The following is a 13489-nucleotide window of genomic DNA, read 5'->3' as shown; positions in this document are numbered from 1 at the left end:
AAGATCATCCTCTCTGTCTCTCCTCTCTGTATATCCGCCTTTCCAATAAACAAAATAATAAAAATAAATCTTTAAAAAAAATTAAGTGACCTAATGCTTAGACGTCACAAATGCATTTTATCCAACCTGAAAAGTACAATTATTTATCTGTATATCTTAAGCTTCTTTTCTTAAGCTATTCAAATAGTTGTATCAAATCTATATTTTTACCAACATAAATGCTGAGGTTCTGTATTCGCCCTTTAGTTTCAGCAAATTATAAGGAACAATGACAAGGTGATACACAAGAATATTACAAATAGAACCAAGTAGCCACAAAAACCATGCCTGATTTTGAATAAATGGTGACTTTCTATTTAACCCTTTTCATCAACACGTGTTAATACACCGACTGATTGCTATTCCATGCTGACTGCAGCTAGGCTTGGAAGAACATTTAAAATAAGAGGATACTTGCTGTACTCATGTTGGTGAACACCGTTTATTTCTACGTTGGTCTCAGTGCACAGGCACAGGTACTGACACTCAGGCTCACTCCTCTGGTTGCTCTGAGGGCTCGGTGTGATTCGACACCTGCAGATCATCAGACGCACAGCGAGATTCAGGATGTTCTGAACCAAGATGAGCTAGGAACGAAGAACCCAAACCTCCGGGGACTGAAAGAAACACACGCCTACCCCCACACAAGGGCAAAAGGCTAGGGGGAAGAATCAGGATCCGTAAAACTGCACTCTGATTTCCCATACAGGATCCCAGTGTATGCAAGGTGAGGATTTAGTTACTAGGGTTATCATGCTGGGCCCTCTATGAGAATTTTTGCATACACTTTCAGAGTTTTTCTCCAGACAATGTATTTCTCCTGGAGAAGAAAGGATGGGATGTATCGATGATCCCTGAGGGCCAACAGAACTATTTTTGAGTACACATATGCTGTGTTGAAAGACTAAGTATATCATTAAAACCATAAAAGAATAAATTAAGTGCTATCTACTTGTAACTCTTTAATGCTAACATGTAATATTTCTCATTTTGTGTCTTCTATCTTTATTGTTTCCAAAGAATAAAATCTGTGACATTACGTTTTTCTTTCCGATAACTGAACACACTAGAACTTATTGGCAAAATGCAGTGAAACCTAGCTTTGATAACTGCATTTTATATACAGATAACAGAACATATACATCATCAATTGTATGTTAGTTCCGCCGCTGATTTTTCTGGTATCTATTGGACTATTCTATTTTTTTTTCTCTTCTTTCCTCTGCAAGAAATACATTTGATTGTTAGCAGATTTATATTAAATGCCACTGTGAAGTGCACATAGTGGGTATTTAATTAATGTTTCAACCATGAAGAGCATTGCACTGATATAAAAAACTCAATCCACATAGCAAAGGGGATGGAAACATTAGATGTGGCATAAGTAAGTCCATTCTGAATTATCTACTTGCATGTGTTGAGCAACTGATTTTGTATGTATATTTTCTAAAGCGGATCATTTCACGGCGTATTTTGTTTCTCATGATGGAAAAATAGAAGGATCTCCCAAAGGAACTAGTCCGCAGTTTACTCAGAATATATTTATGCTGCGGCTGAACAAAATTAGAGTCGTCGCTAGTTAGAAACCCTGGATGCCCATAAAGCAAAGACGATTTCAAAGCTGCAGAGGGCTGATTTTGAACTACCTTACTTAGCCCCATCATCAGTCACAGTCTAATTGTGTTCCTCTATATTACAATAGAGAACTTCGACCTGGGTTGAGCTACACTGCAACGGTTCTTACTGCATTTGGGTTGGGGCTTTGAATTCAGCACTGACTCGGCAAACTTAAATGAGCAGGTGTGCATCTCAGCTACATCTCATCTGCATTTCCTTCTACCAGATTAGAAATCTCCAGCAGGCTTACCTTTTTGTTTTGTTTTGTTTTTCTGGGCAAAGCTTAGAGAGGGCAGCAATTTTATGACTACCCAACACCCAGGTGAAATAAAAGGACACTCAAGTCAAGAGAGACAGGATAATAACATCACCTGCCACAAAGGGAGCCCTCAGGAAAGATAAAAGCAAGCCACACTTTCCAAAGTAACCCATGTACAGCAGAATTATGTCCCGGCTATATTTATACACATGGGTACAGTTTTCATACACTATTATGGTCTCATATTATATATCTTTAAATCATCCAGCAAAACTTTCTGCCTCTGCCTAATGCTGGCTCTAATTTAGGATGAACAACCACTCTCATAAAGAAAAACTGCTGCTGCTGCTGTTTATTAGGCTGCAGAAAGGTCTCACTGACTAATGTCCCAGGATTAAATGAATGTGGAATAATAAGAGCTGATTTATATGTGCTCTGCTAGGATAAAGCTGCCACTGATTTTACAAGGAACTATTCATCTGAGGCCCACTATAGCTAGTAAATTGTGGCTGTTGCTGAAATTAGTCTCTAGGCCTTCGGGTAATCTACAGCGTGAAGTATCCGTGTGGTAATAAAGCCATTGTGGGCACTTGGTTTATTTAAAAGGTCCCCGTTTTATCCCCAACTTCAGGGATTCCGAAAGTCAGCCTCCTGAGAGCTCTTTCAGAAATTTACCCATTCCCTCGTCCACAAGTTTCATCTCTAGCTGTTGCATTTAAAACCAGAATTAAAAAGAGACACTCTCTCTCCATCCCAATAAATAAACACCACCAAAGTCCCATCCCTTACTGCAGATTTTATTTTTCAGCCCAGCATGCAAGAAATGCAGTCGTGAGGACTCCGGGCATGTAGCTGGTGATGGTCAGTAAGAGCGATGACCAGAGTGAAGCAGAGTAGCATCAGTTGTGCCATCTCTTCAGTGTGTTGAATTTTCTGTACTCCAAGACCCTCCTCTCGAAATTTACTTATAAATATTTTATTTATACAAGGTCTTGGCCTAGGCTCTTCTGTTAAATGAGTTTTGAAAACAAACTAATGAAAAGGCCCACCCAGCAGAGAGGATGAATGCTAACAGTTTATTATTCTGCAAAACACGAGAGGATTTTAAAAAGCTGAAAATAGCATTGTTCAAAAGAAAATGCTGGGAGCCCGGTGGCGTGGCCTAGTGGCTAAAGTTCTCGCCTTGAGCGCGCCAGGATCCCATATGGGCCCGGTTCTAATCCCGGCAGCTCCACTTCCCGTCCAGCTCCCTGCTTGTGGCCTGTAGAGTTCTTTGGTAAACTCTTTTTCTCTTTTACATGGATACAATCTCTTTTTTTATTTTCTATAGCTCCTTGAAGTGATATTGGACCTTAGCTGAGCCTATTACAAAAACATGCTGGCTGCATGAAATGAATTAGTTATATGATTCAGGTGCTTCATAAACTTTCAAGTATCACAGCCTACGTGGCAAAGATAAAAGCATTTTCTGATCTCTTCCTACACCTTAGTCTTCTATGGGTCACAAGAGATGACATTTAACTGCTAAGGCATTAAGACTTCAAGAATATTTCTAGCCATTGTTTTCACATACATCAGTTATTTTATATTTACATTGTAAGTGCGTGTTTCTTTTTTGATTGCTAAGTGCAAAATTCTTCTGTCACTTGCTCTTTAACTTGCTCATTTCGGCTTGCATTTTATTCTGGCAAAGTCAGAGTTGTTTGTCTCAGTCAAGGTTATCGAAGAACTTACAGAGCATCTTGCTATTTCCTGTGAGAATTACAAATAATTGTTGTTGTACCAGATTCGTGGTTTCTTGAATATTATTTCAGGTATGAGCACATTTTAAAAATAGTCATGGAAAATGGAATTAGAAGATAATTTTTAAAAATATTCATGCATAGAGAGGTCCTCAGAATGCTATAAAAATTGTAAGCATGCCTTACAATAATCAGGAAGACTCCCCTCTCAATGAAATATAGAAAGAATTAAAGCATCAACAAAGTCAAATGAATTGTTCTTCTCTTGACCAGAGATTCCAACAGTGTGAACCATGAGTTAAAATCTGTACAGAGAGCTACCTAGATGTAAATGTTTCAAATTTCCTGTGAGTTGCCAGCATTTAAGCATTGGTTTTGCATAAAATCCTAGACATCCAATTTTTCTTGAAAAGGCTGACTTCAGTTCTCTCAGCCTAGATTTCCACATGAAAACTCAATCGGAATAGAGCAGATACATGAATTCTGTTATTCACCAGTCACCATCATTCCTTCAATATTATTCCTTTCGACTTAGTTATTTAATTATATGATGGACCCCACAGCTATTCAAATATAAAATACTTAGTATAGATGATTTGGTATAGTTTAGACAAAATCCAAATTTACTATATCAAGAAGCTCTGTATAACTACAGATGCATAATTTAGGGAAGATTTATTGATGATCTAATTCAATGACAAACTAAAAGGCGAAGAAAATGTTATGTTAAATTATATCAACCTGGGCCCAGCATGCTGGCTGAAGTGGTTAATCCCCTACCCGCAAGGGCCAGGACACCATATGGGTGCTGGTTCATGTCCCAAATGCTCCACTTCACACTCAGCTCCTGGTTTATGGTCTGGGCAAGCAACAATTCATGACCCAAAGCCTTGGGACCCAGCACTCATGTGTGAGAACCAGAACAAATTTTTGGCTCCTGGCTTTGGACTGGCTCAGTTCCTGCCATTAAGGCCATTTGGGGAGTGAACCAAAGGAGGGAGGATCTTTCTCTCTGTCTCTTCTTCTCTCTGTAAAATTGCCTTTCCAATAAAAACGAATATATCTAAAAAAAGAAAAAGTTACACCAACCTCATACATTAAATTACATAGCCTCCTTTGTAAATTGTAGATCCCCTCCAAAAGTTACATTAAACTGCCAAAATTCATCCTTTTGAAGTTATGTGTCTGTATTTCCACATTCTTGAAAAGCAGAGTAACTGTCAGAGTATTTCTCAAATGAGCACAGAGTCAGGGCTGAGCCAGGTCAAAGCTAGAACCCAGCACTCCATTGGAGTCTCCCACATGGGTGGAAGAGATCCGAATGCTAGGGCAATGATCCAGTGCCTTCCAAGAAGGATGGACTGGAGTGCATGAATCTGGACTTCCACCAACACCCCAATGTAGGATGGAAGCATTGCAGTGATAGTTGAACCCACTGCGCCTGACACTGACCTCAAGCTTTATTCTTTACCCCAGTTATTACAACAAACCACTTCCTGCAGATTCTCAGCTCACTGCTCTAGTATTTTTTTTCCTATTCAGCAAGCTAATAGAGTGAATGATGATTTTCAGGGCTGCTCAGAACTGCCAGAGTGAACATGTTCTTTCTTTGCGTGATCCCAGTAATTTAAATCAGCTATGCTCATCATTATTCTAGTATTGTGAACAGACTTTACAGAAGTGAACAAAACTCAAGCAAATCTGTCATGAAGACAGCCTGTCATGACCAAGGCTTGTGTGTTTTATAAATTATTTAAGCAATAGCAATATCTTAAAAGGGAGGAGTTGTGACTTTCTGAGAGTAACCAAGAGAGATGAACTAAAATCTTGTGTTTTATTCTGAATCATTCATTACAGATATGAATCAATTAACAAATTCTTAGAATCATGGATCTTAGCCCCAGATCTGTAATTATTTTAGTAGCTTCCAGAACAATGTCTCAGTTGGGAATTCTCTGACATAAATTTTACTTCATGGAATAGACCCTATTTGTAAATGTATGATATATTATATAATGGTTAGAAACAGACTTAATACAAAAGTGTGAAATAATGCGGGAAAGAACTTTAAACTTTTGTTCCTCTGTTTTGATGAGAAACAGTTAAGAACCCAGCTTTCCAGTTCTCACTGGAAATTATTTCGATGGGCTACTTATTATCACTAATTCTCATAGGTTACCAAAATACTAAGCAAAACGTGCAACCAGTAATGCTTTTGGTCTCCAAGATGCCAAAGTGAACAACCTACTCAGCTATCTCATTTGGTTGGTTTCCTCCCAACTACTGTCAGCAGATCCCAGCCTGACCTTCCATGGAAACAGCAAGAAGACTAGCTGGATTTTCTATCATTTTTACCAAGGAAACAGATGCTAGGTGCGGTAGAAGGTGAATGAGGTCTAAGTTGGGTCTGCTTCACTGGTCAGGGAGTAAGTTAGCCAAGGGAAGGTAGAAAATCAGCTGACTAATTTTCTAATTTTAGTGTCCATTTCAAGATACCAAATGAACTAATGAAGAACCCAGGGGAGTTCCAGGCTTCCCCAAGGAATAGATGCTGTCTCTTTACTTTTTTCCTACTGTATCTCTTTAAGGTGAAAAACCTACAAACCCTGCAGGGCATCGGTCCCTCCGAAAGGGTCCCTAGGCCTTGACAATGTGTCAGACCCACATTTTCTAAAAACGCAGACCTTTACCAAATGAATAGGGCTGTGCAATTCCCGAGAGAGCTCAAGAATTGTTATCGCCCACAAGGGCCACTAAGATTTGGGAGTCTATTACTGCATTTTAAATGTTGATCCGACAGGATTTCTTTTTGGACAAGATTAAAAAAAGAAATAAAAACTACTTTCCTGGGTAAATAAAATAGGCTTAATGATATAAGGCAGACTATTAGTTTCAAGTAACAAGTTAGGAATATTGTGGAATTCAGTGTCTTATGTTCACTTACATATAAATAGACATGTACAAAAGTAAAGCTGTTATTATTGATATATCACAACAAGCAAAAGATGAGCCTCTTCATTAGTCTCCAATATAAGAGCAGATGAAATTAATTAAACAAACTGCCAGGGAACTGGAGCTGTGGAACAGCAAGTTAAGCTGTTTCTTACAATACTGGCCTAGCACAGCATCACAGGATTGAGTATATGTTGCCTCACTTCTGATCTAGCTCCCTGATGATGAATCTAGGAAATGACCAGAAAATGGGCCAGGTGCTTGTGTCCCTGCTGCCCACATGGGAGACACAGATGGAGCTCCTGACTTTGGTCTGGCTCCTCCCTGGCTTTTGAAACAAGTGCTCTACCTGTACATTCACACTAACTTTGACATAGAGAAGTAAACAGGAGTTTACATAGCAACTCAATGTTGAATTTTAAATCTGAATTAGGATTCCATGCCTAGTTCTCTTTCAATAGCATTCGCTCTCCAATGATTCCAACATCAATCCAGTTTGGCCTTTCACACTTGGTCTCAGACTGCCAGAACATTCCAGTATTCTGGTGCCTTAGAGGCATACTTATTTTTTTCCTTGAAATTGACACCTGCTGGAAAAATCTAACCTTTTAAAATCACCATCCCCCAAGCATATAGAAAAAAATTAAAAGGAAGGGATAAAAGAACAATTTTTCTTTCAGCAATGTCTTTCTGCACAGATAAGAGTAACAAAAGGCAGCACTTCGAATGATGAATTCAGCTGGACTCCTCAGGAGCCATCCTCAGCAATCCAGGCACAAGTTTTGCTCCACGCTGCCACTGCTGCTGTGGAAGCGCTTATGTCTCCATTGTGGTGTTGAGCAGGTGCTGGATGCAACACTGGACGGTAACCCAATTTACTGTGCTGCAACAACGGAACAGCACCCCAGCTGGGGAAAAGGAAGTTGGTTTTGCTCCATTCAAACACATTTGTATAGATAAATGGAAGTTTATTTGAGCACAAAGAGGACATATTGTGCTCTGAACGCACATGTGTAACATTGATTCTGCCAGCAGTCATCATTACAGTAAGGTTTGTAGAAGGTTTATTTTATCCAGAAGGACCCCAAAGAGCTTCACAAAAAAATTCACCAATTACAGGCCAAAAGATTTAGTGTACATCTGCATGGAGAATCTCATCACCAACGCTTTGCTTGACTGGCACACCATCTTCAGAATTCAATGAGAGATCAAACACATATTAGGAGAATGGTATACTAAAGTAAAAAACTAACCACGGGGCCGAAGGAGCGGGGTTTTACCCTCAATGACATACAATAGCTATCTTTCTGCTCACCTTAAAGGACTGGAAAAGATAACCATTTAACAGATACCCACATGCATGGCACACATGGCTGAATGTCAGGAGTCAAAAATAACAGTGACACAACCCATCAGAAAACTTCGTGATGATTCATATGAAGAATTGGAACTCAGCCTTGCTTCGTTTCCCAGATGTGCTGTAAGCTCACTTGTTCCAAACTGAATTGGGATAAAAAACCAACAACCCAACTGTGTGACAAACACTGAAAGAGAACAGCCCTAGTAATGACTGAGTTGGATTTTTCTAGTCGTTTATGATGTGATTGTCTTGGTTTCCTACCACCCTAATAACTATGACTTTTTTTAAATGTTGAATCATAGGGTAACGTGTTGAGTATCTTTCTTTTGATGTGCTTTTGAAAAAAAAAACTCACATAGAACTGTATCATGCATTCAAGATGATATGAAGGTAACATATTATCCACACTGATCAGATATAAAGCTGATGTCGTCGTGCACCCAGCCAGGAAGAAGCAGAGCTGTCATGAAAACCTAAGTTCTTCTGACTTGAGCCCAGAATCAACCAACTTAAAGCACTGCTATAAAAATGTAAGTCTCACAGAAATTCAAAGATTTGCTTTTCTTACAAAACGTTTGAATCCATGTATACAAGTCGTCTTCAGAAGATTCGTGGAAACATGTACTATGAGAAAAACCATGCATGGGTCTCAATGCTTTTTGCATTAATCTTTCCATTTACATTTTGAGGCACCTTCATGCCGCCCTGACAAATGCTAAGACTTGTCTGTATTGCTTATAAAAGAGTTGTACACTTGAGGATTTTGCATGTCATTGTAAGTCAAACAACCCCTGGATATTCAACTATAGTTGGTTAGATAAACATTAGTAGTCATCATGTATTTTATTCGGTAATAAGTTAAGTCTACATATTCAGCCCACTAAACTTAGGAGTTCTCATCTGTGACTAACTTATATCAGGCAGTTTATAATATCATAAGGAAAGTTAAAATATTATTTTAAGTTCTATATTAGGGAACATGAAAACTCAATGACATAAAAATTATATGTTAGAGACTGTGTGCAAAGAATCAAATGAAACAGATAGCAATGAAAGCATCCAGCATCTTCAGCTGTCTAGAGGAAAGAGCAACCAACATGGTATGAAAATGTTGGGATATACAATATAAACTGGAGCTTCAACAATGGGTTATTAAGGCAAAGAGACAGAATGACGCAGAGGTGTTCATGGTTTTGCCAGTGTTGGCTCTAAGGTTAATATGCCCATCTGGCTACAACCTGCCTCAATCTTTTGTCCTCTCACACATCCCAACTCTTACATGCACCAAAGTTGAGTAGCAATCGGTGTGATCCAGGACAGCTCTGGGAAGCATGATGAGACGTCAATATCTGTTCCTAAACTTGCCTAATTAAACAGAATTGACTCTTCTCATAGAAAACAGGAAAAATTCAATTATATGGAATGCTCTGTTGAAAACTGCCCAGAACCCCATGTCCTAATGATTGCCTGAGCACTTTCGCCTGTCTTCTTCAAACTATCACTGAGATGACCATAAAGATGTAAATAATAAAAATTATATGCTTCCTGTCCTAATGCCATATTTCAGAAATATGACTAGGAAGAAGCCTTTGTATAGCATAGAATCAAGAGAAGGAAACACACACACACACGTGCACACACACATGCCAAAAATTTAGTAGATGTAACTTATGTGCACAAGAAATCCAAAATCGCTGGAGCATAAAGCAAAAATTAAATTATTAACAAGTTTTACAACAAAGAAGTATGGCCCGGCTCAATGACCAAATAGCAAAATCCTCACTTCACTTGAATCAGGATCCCATACAGGTGCCAGTTCATGTCTTGTGTTTTCCATGCCCCATCCAACTCCTGCTTGTGGCCTAGGAAAGCAGGAAAAGATGACCCAGAGCTTCTGGGACTCTGCACCCACTTTGGAGATCTGAAAGAAGCTCCTGGCTCTTTGCATCGGATCAGCTCAGTTCTGGCACTTGCATTCACTTGGGGAGAGAACCAACAGATGGAAGATCTTTCTATCTCTCCTTTCTGTAAAAATCTGACTTCCTATAAATAAATCTTTTTTTAAAAAGAAAGACAAAAAACTAATGGCAATAGTCATAGCAGAGTTAATACTATAAGGGGAAATATAAAGAGCTTTTATGAATCAATAAGATACTATGAATGCAGTTATAACTAGCAGACAAGGGAACTATTGTCTATTTGAAAAAACAGAATGTAAGAATGTAAGCTAGAAACATCGTAGAAGCCAGTATGAAGATTCCTCTAAGATCTGAAAATAGATCTATGATTTGATCCAGCCATCCTACTCCTATAAATTTATCCAAACAAAATGAAGTAAGTTTACAGAAGAGTTATTTGTACCCCATGTTTACTGAAGCTCCGTTCAAAATAGCTGAGATAGGGAATCAATCCAGATGTCCATCAACTGATGACTAAAGAGAATACGTTATATACTCATAATGGAATACGACTCATCCATAAAAAATAATGAAATCCTGTCCTTTGAAGCAAATTGGGTGCAAATTGGGTGCTCAGCAAAATAAGTCTGTCTCAAAAAGATAGGTATGGTGTGTCTTCTCTGATACATGGCAACTAATGCAGAACACACAAAAACATAGCAGTAAAATGACCACTTTGAAAGCTACAGCTTCTCAGGAGAATCAAAGGTATATAGCAAAATTTGTACAAAACTATATTTATAGCAATACTGATTCACTGACATTGCTTTCTATTTACTTTTTCTTTAATTTAGCTCCCACATATAAACCAATGCATATGGTATTTGTCTTTCTGGGTCCAGTTTATTTCACTCAACAGGATGTATTCCCATTGAGACCATTTTACTGCAAATGTTAGAATTTCAGTCTTTTATTAGCTGAGTCATACCTCAGCGTGTGTGTGTGTGTGTGTGTGTGTGTGTGTGTGTGTGTGTGTGTGTGTGTAATTTCTTTTCTGTATCCATTTATTGGTAATAGATACCTTGGTTGATTTCAATTTTTGGCTGTTGTGAACAATAAATAATACCATAAATATGGTGGTGCCGGGATCTCTCGATTCATTGTATTTAAGTCATTTGGATACTCATTTAAGTAAAAGGGTTCTTGCATGTGACAAGCTTATTTCTAGAATTTTTTAATACAGGTAGAATTTAGAATTTCCTTGGATTATGTAAGTAAAGGAGAAATCTTACACATTTACCTAAATGTAGAACTTCAATGTGACAAGTTAATTTTCTCTATCATTTGAATAAAAGGAAAAAGGAAGAATTTTAAAGCATATTCCATCATTCAAGACTAGAAAAATTTTGTTCAACAATGATGTCTTTCCTTCTGAGGAGCAGCATTTGAATTGGAATCACCTCCAGGACGTAGGTTCAAGAATTGGAACGAGTGTAAGAACATGTTCCCTAAAGCAATTATCAATGTCCCTTTCTGATGACAGGGTCCAGGCAGTCTGCATCTCTGATTACACTGTATCACACAGTTCCAGTGCCATGGGGGACCATGACACCTTCCCTACGCAGTGTCCTATTTTTTTTTTTTTTGCTAGTTCATGAATGATTTCCATTTTAGTCTTCTATAGAAACTCTTATATTACCTAATTTATCGGGGTCTCCAAAGGTACATCTTTCAATCCATGGAACAAGCAAAATAAGCTTGTTACTTCAAGCCGCCCAAGTTTTGTAATGCTTTGTTCTGCAGCAGTAAATAATAGGACTGTAAATGTGATACTATGCTTTTTTTTTTGTAAATACTTGCATAACTTACATGCTACTTAGTATTCTATAATTTCCTCTTTGATTCAAGATGTCTTTGAAATATATCCATGTTACTATATGTAGATATAAGTTATTCATTTTAATTGATGCAGTTTAGCATGAAACTCTAGTATATTTTATGTATAAATTCCCTTAAATTGTAAGTTTTGAGGTGTTTTATTTTGTTACAATTGTAAATCATGCTATATAATCAAGTGTGTATATATATATATATATATATTTCTTTCCCTGCAGCTAAGCACAAACTTTTCTAAAATATTTTATTGGATCTTGATAGCATATATTTTTTCAGGGATATGCATACCTTGAATTTTACTTAAGTGGCAAGAGAGTCACCAGGTCCCTTCCTGTCTTTTTCATAAACCCACTAGCATGGTGTAGAGACTCCAGAATCGATGTTCTCAGGGAAACAGTGGGAAGTGGAGTAACCATGAGTAAACTGCTGCCCATATGGGATCCTGGGGCTTGCAAGGTGAGGATTTAGCCATTGAGCCATTCTGTTTATTTTCTCAACGAACCAACTCTTTGATTCACTGATTTTTTTTTCTATTGTTCTATTGGTCTCTATTTGGTTTATTTCTTCTCTTTATTTATTTTTTCTGTTGTTCTTGGGATTATTTTGCTGTTGTTTTTCTAGCTCCTTCAGGTATATACTTAGCTCATTTACCTGATGTCTATCTTGGTTCCTAGTGTAAGCACCAATTTACCTCTCAACACCGCCTTGGCAGTGTACCACAGGTTTTGACATGTTATGTTTGAGTTTCAATTGGTTTCAAGGAAGCTTTAGATTTTTTCTTTAATTTTTTCCTCCAGCCCATTGTTGATTCAGTAGCATGTTGTTCAGCTTCCCAGTGTTTACACAGTTCCTGGGGTATTTTTATTTATTAATCTCTAGCTTCACTCTGTGGTGGTCGGAGAAAGTACACAGTATGATTTCCATTTCTTTAAAGTTGGTGGGGCTTGTTTTGTGACCTATACTATGGTTGATTCTGAAGAAGGCTCCATGTGCAGCTGAATGTATATTCAGTTCCATGAGATGGAACTATTAAGTGCCTTTGTTCTATTGTCTCTGTGAGATCAGTTGCAGCTTTGCTGAGTTTCTGTCTCATCGGTCTGTCTGTTGATGTTAACGGGGCGTTGAGGTCCCTCACTATTATTGCATTAGCATCTATTTCTCCCCTTACGTCAGTCAATAACTGTTTCATGTAGCTAGGTGCTTTTATATATGGTGTACATACATTTATTATCGTTATTTCTTCTTGGTGGATAATTTCCTTTATTCTGTAGCATTCCTCTTTATCTCTTACAATGTTCTTCATGGCAAAATCTATCTATTCTCATAGTAAAATGGCCACATCAGCTCTTTTTTTTTCTTTTCTATTTGCATTGAATGTTCTGTTCTATCCTTTCACACTCAGCTCCCATGAATCTTTGTTGATTAGATGTGTCTCTTGTGGACAACACAAACAGGTCTGCTTTTTGGTCCACTCTGTCAATCTGTCTTTTCATTGATGAGTATAGGCCATTCGTATGCAGTGTTATTATTGATACACTGCGCGTTAGTTCTGTCACTCTGCGTGTGTGTATGCTGGGATCTCTATTTAACTTTGGTTTCTTTGGGGGCTTTAATGGAAAGATATTTCCCTTTGCCATAATTGATTATAGCTAAACTCTTTTCTTTCTATCTTTAGCACATCTTTGAAAAGCATTTCTAGGGCTGGCTTAGTGCTGGCAAATTCTTC

Source organism: Ochotona curzoniae, unplaced genomic scaffold (assembly GCF_017591425.1).
Source record: "Ochotona curzoniae isolate NIBS_2020 unplaced genomic scaffold, NIBS_Ocur_1.0 contig_50, whole genome shotgun sequence".
NCBI lineage: Eukaryota > Metazoa > Chordata > Mammalia > Lagomorpha > Ochotonidae > Ochotona > Ochotona curzoniae.
The sequence above is the reverse complement of the archived record's forward strand: the minus strand, read 5'-3'. Positions refer to the sequence as shown.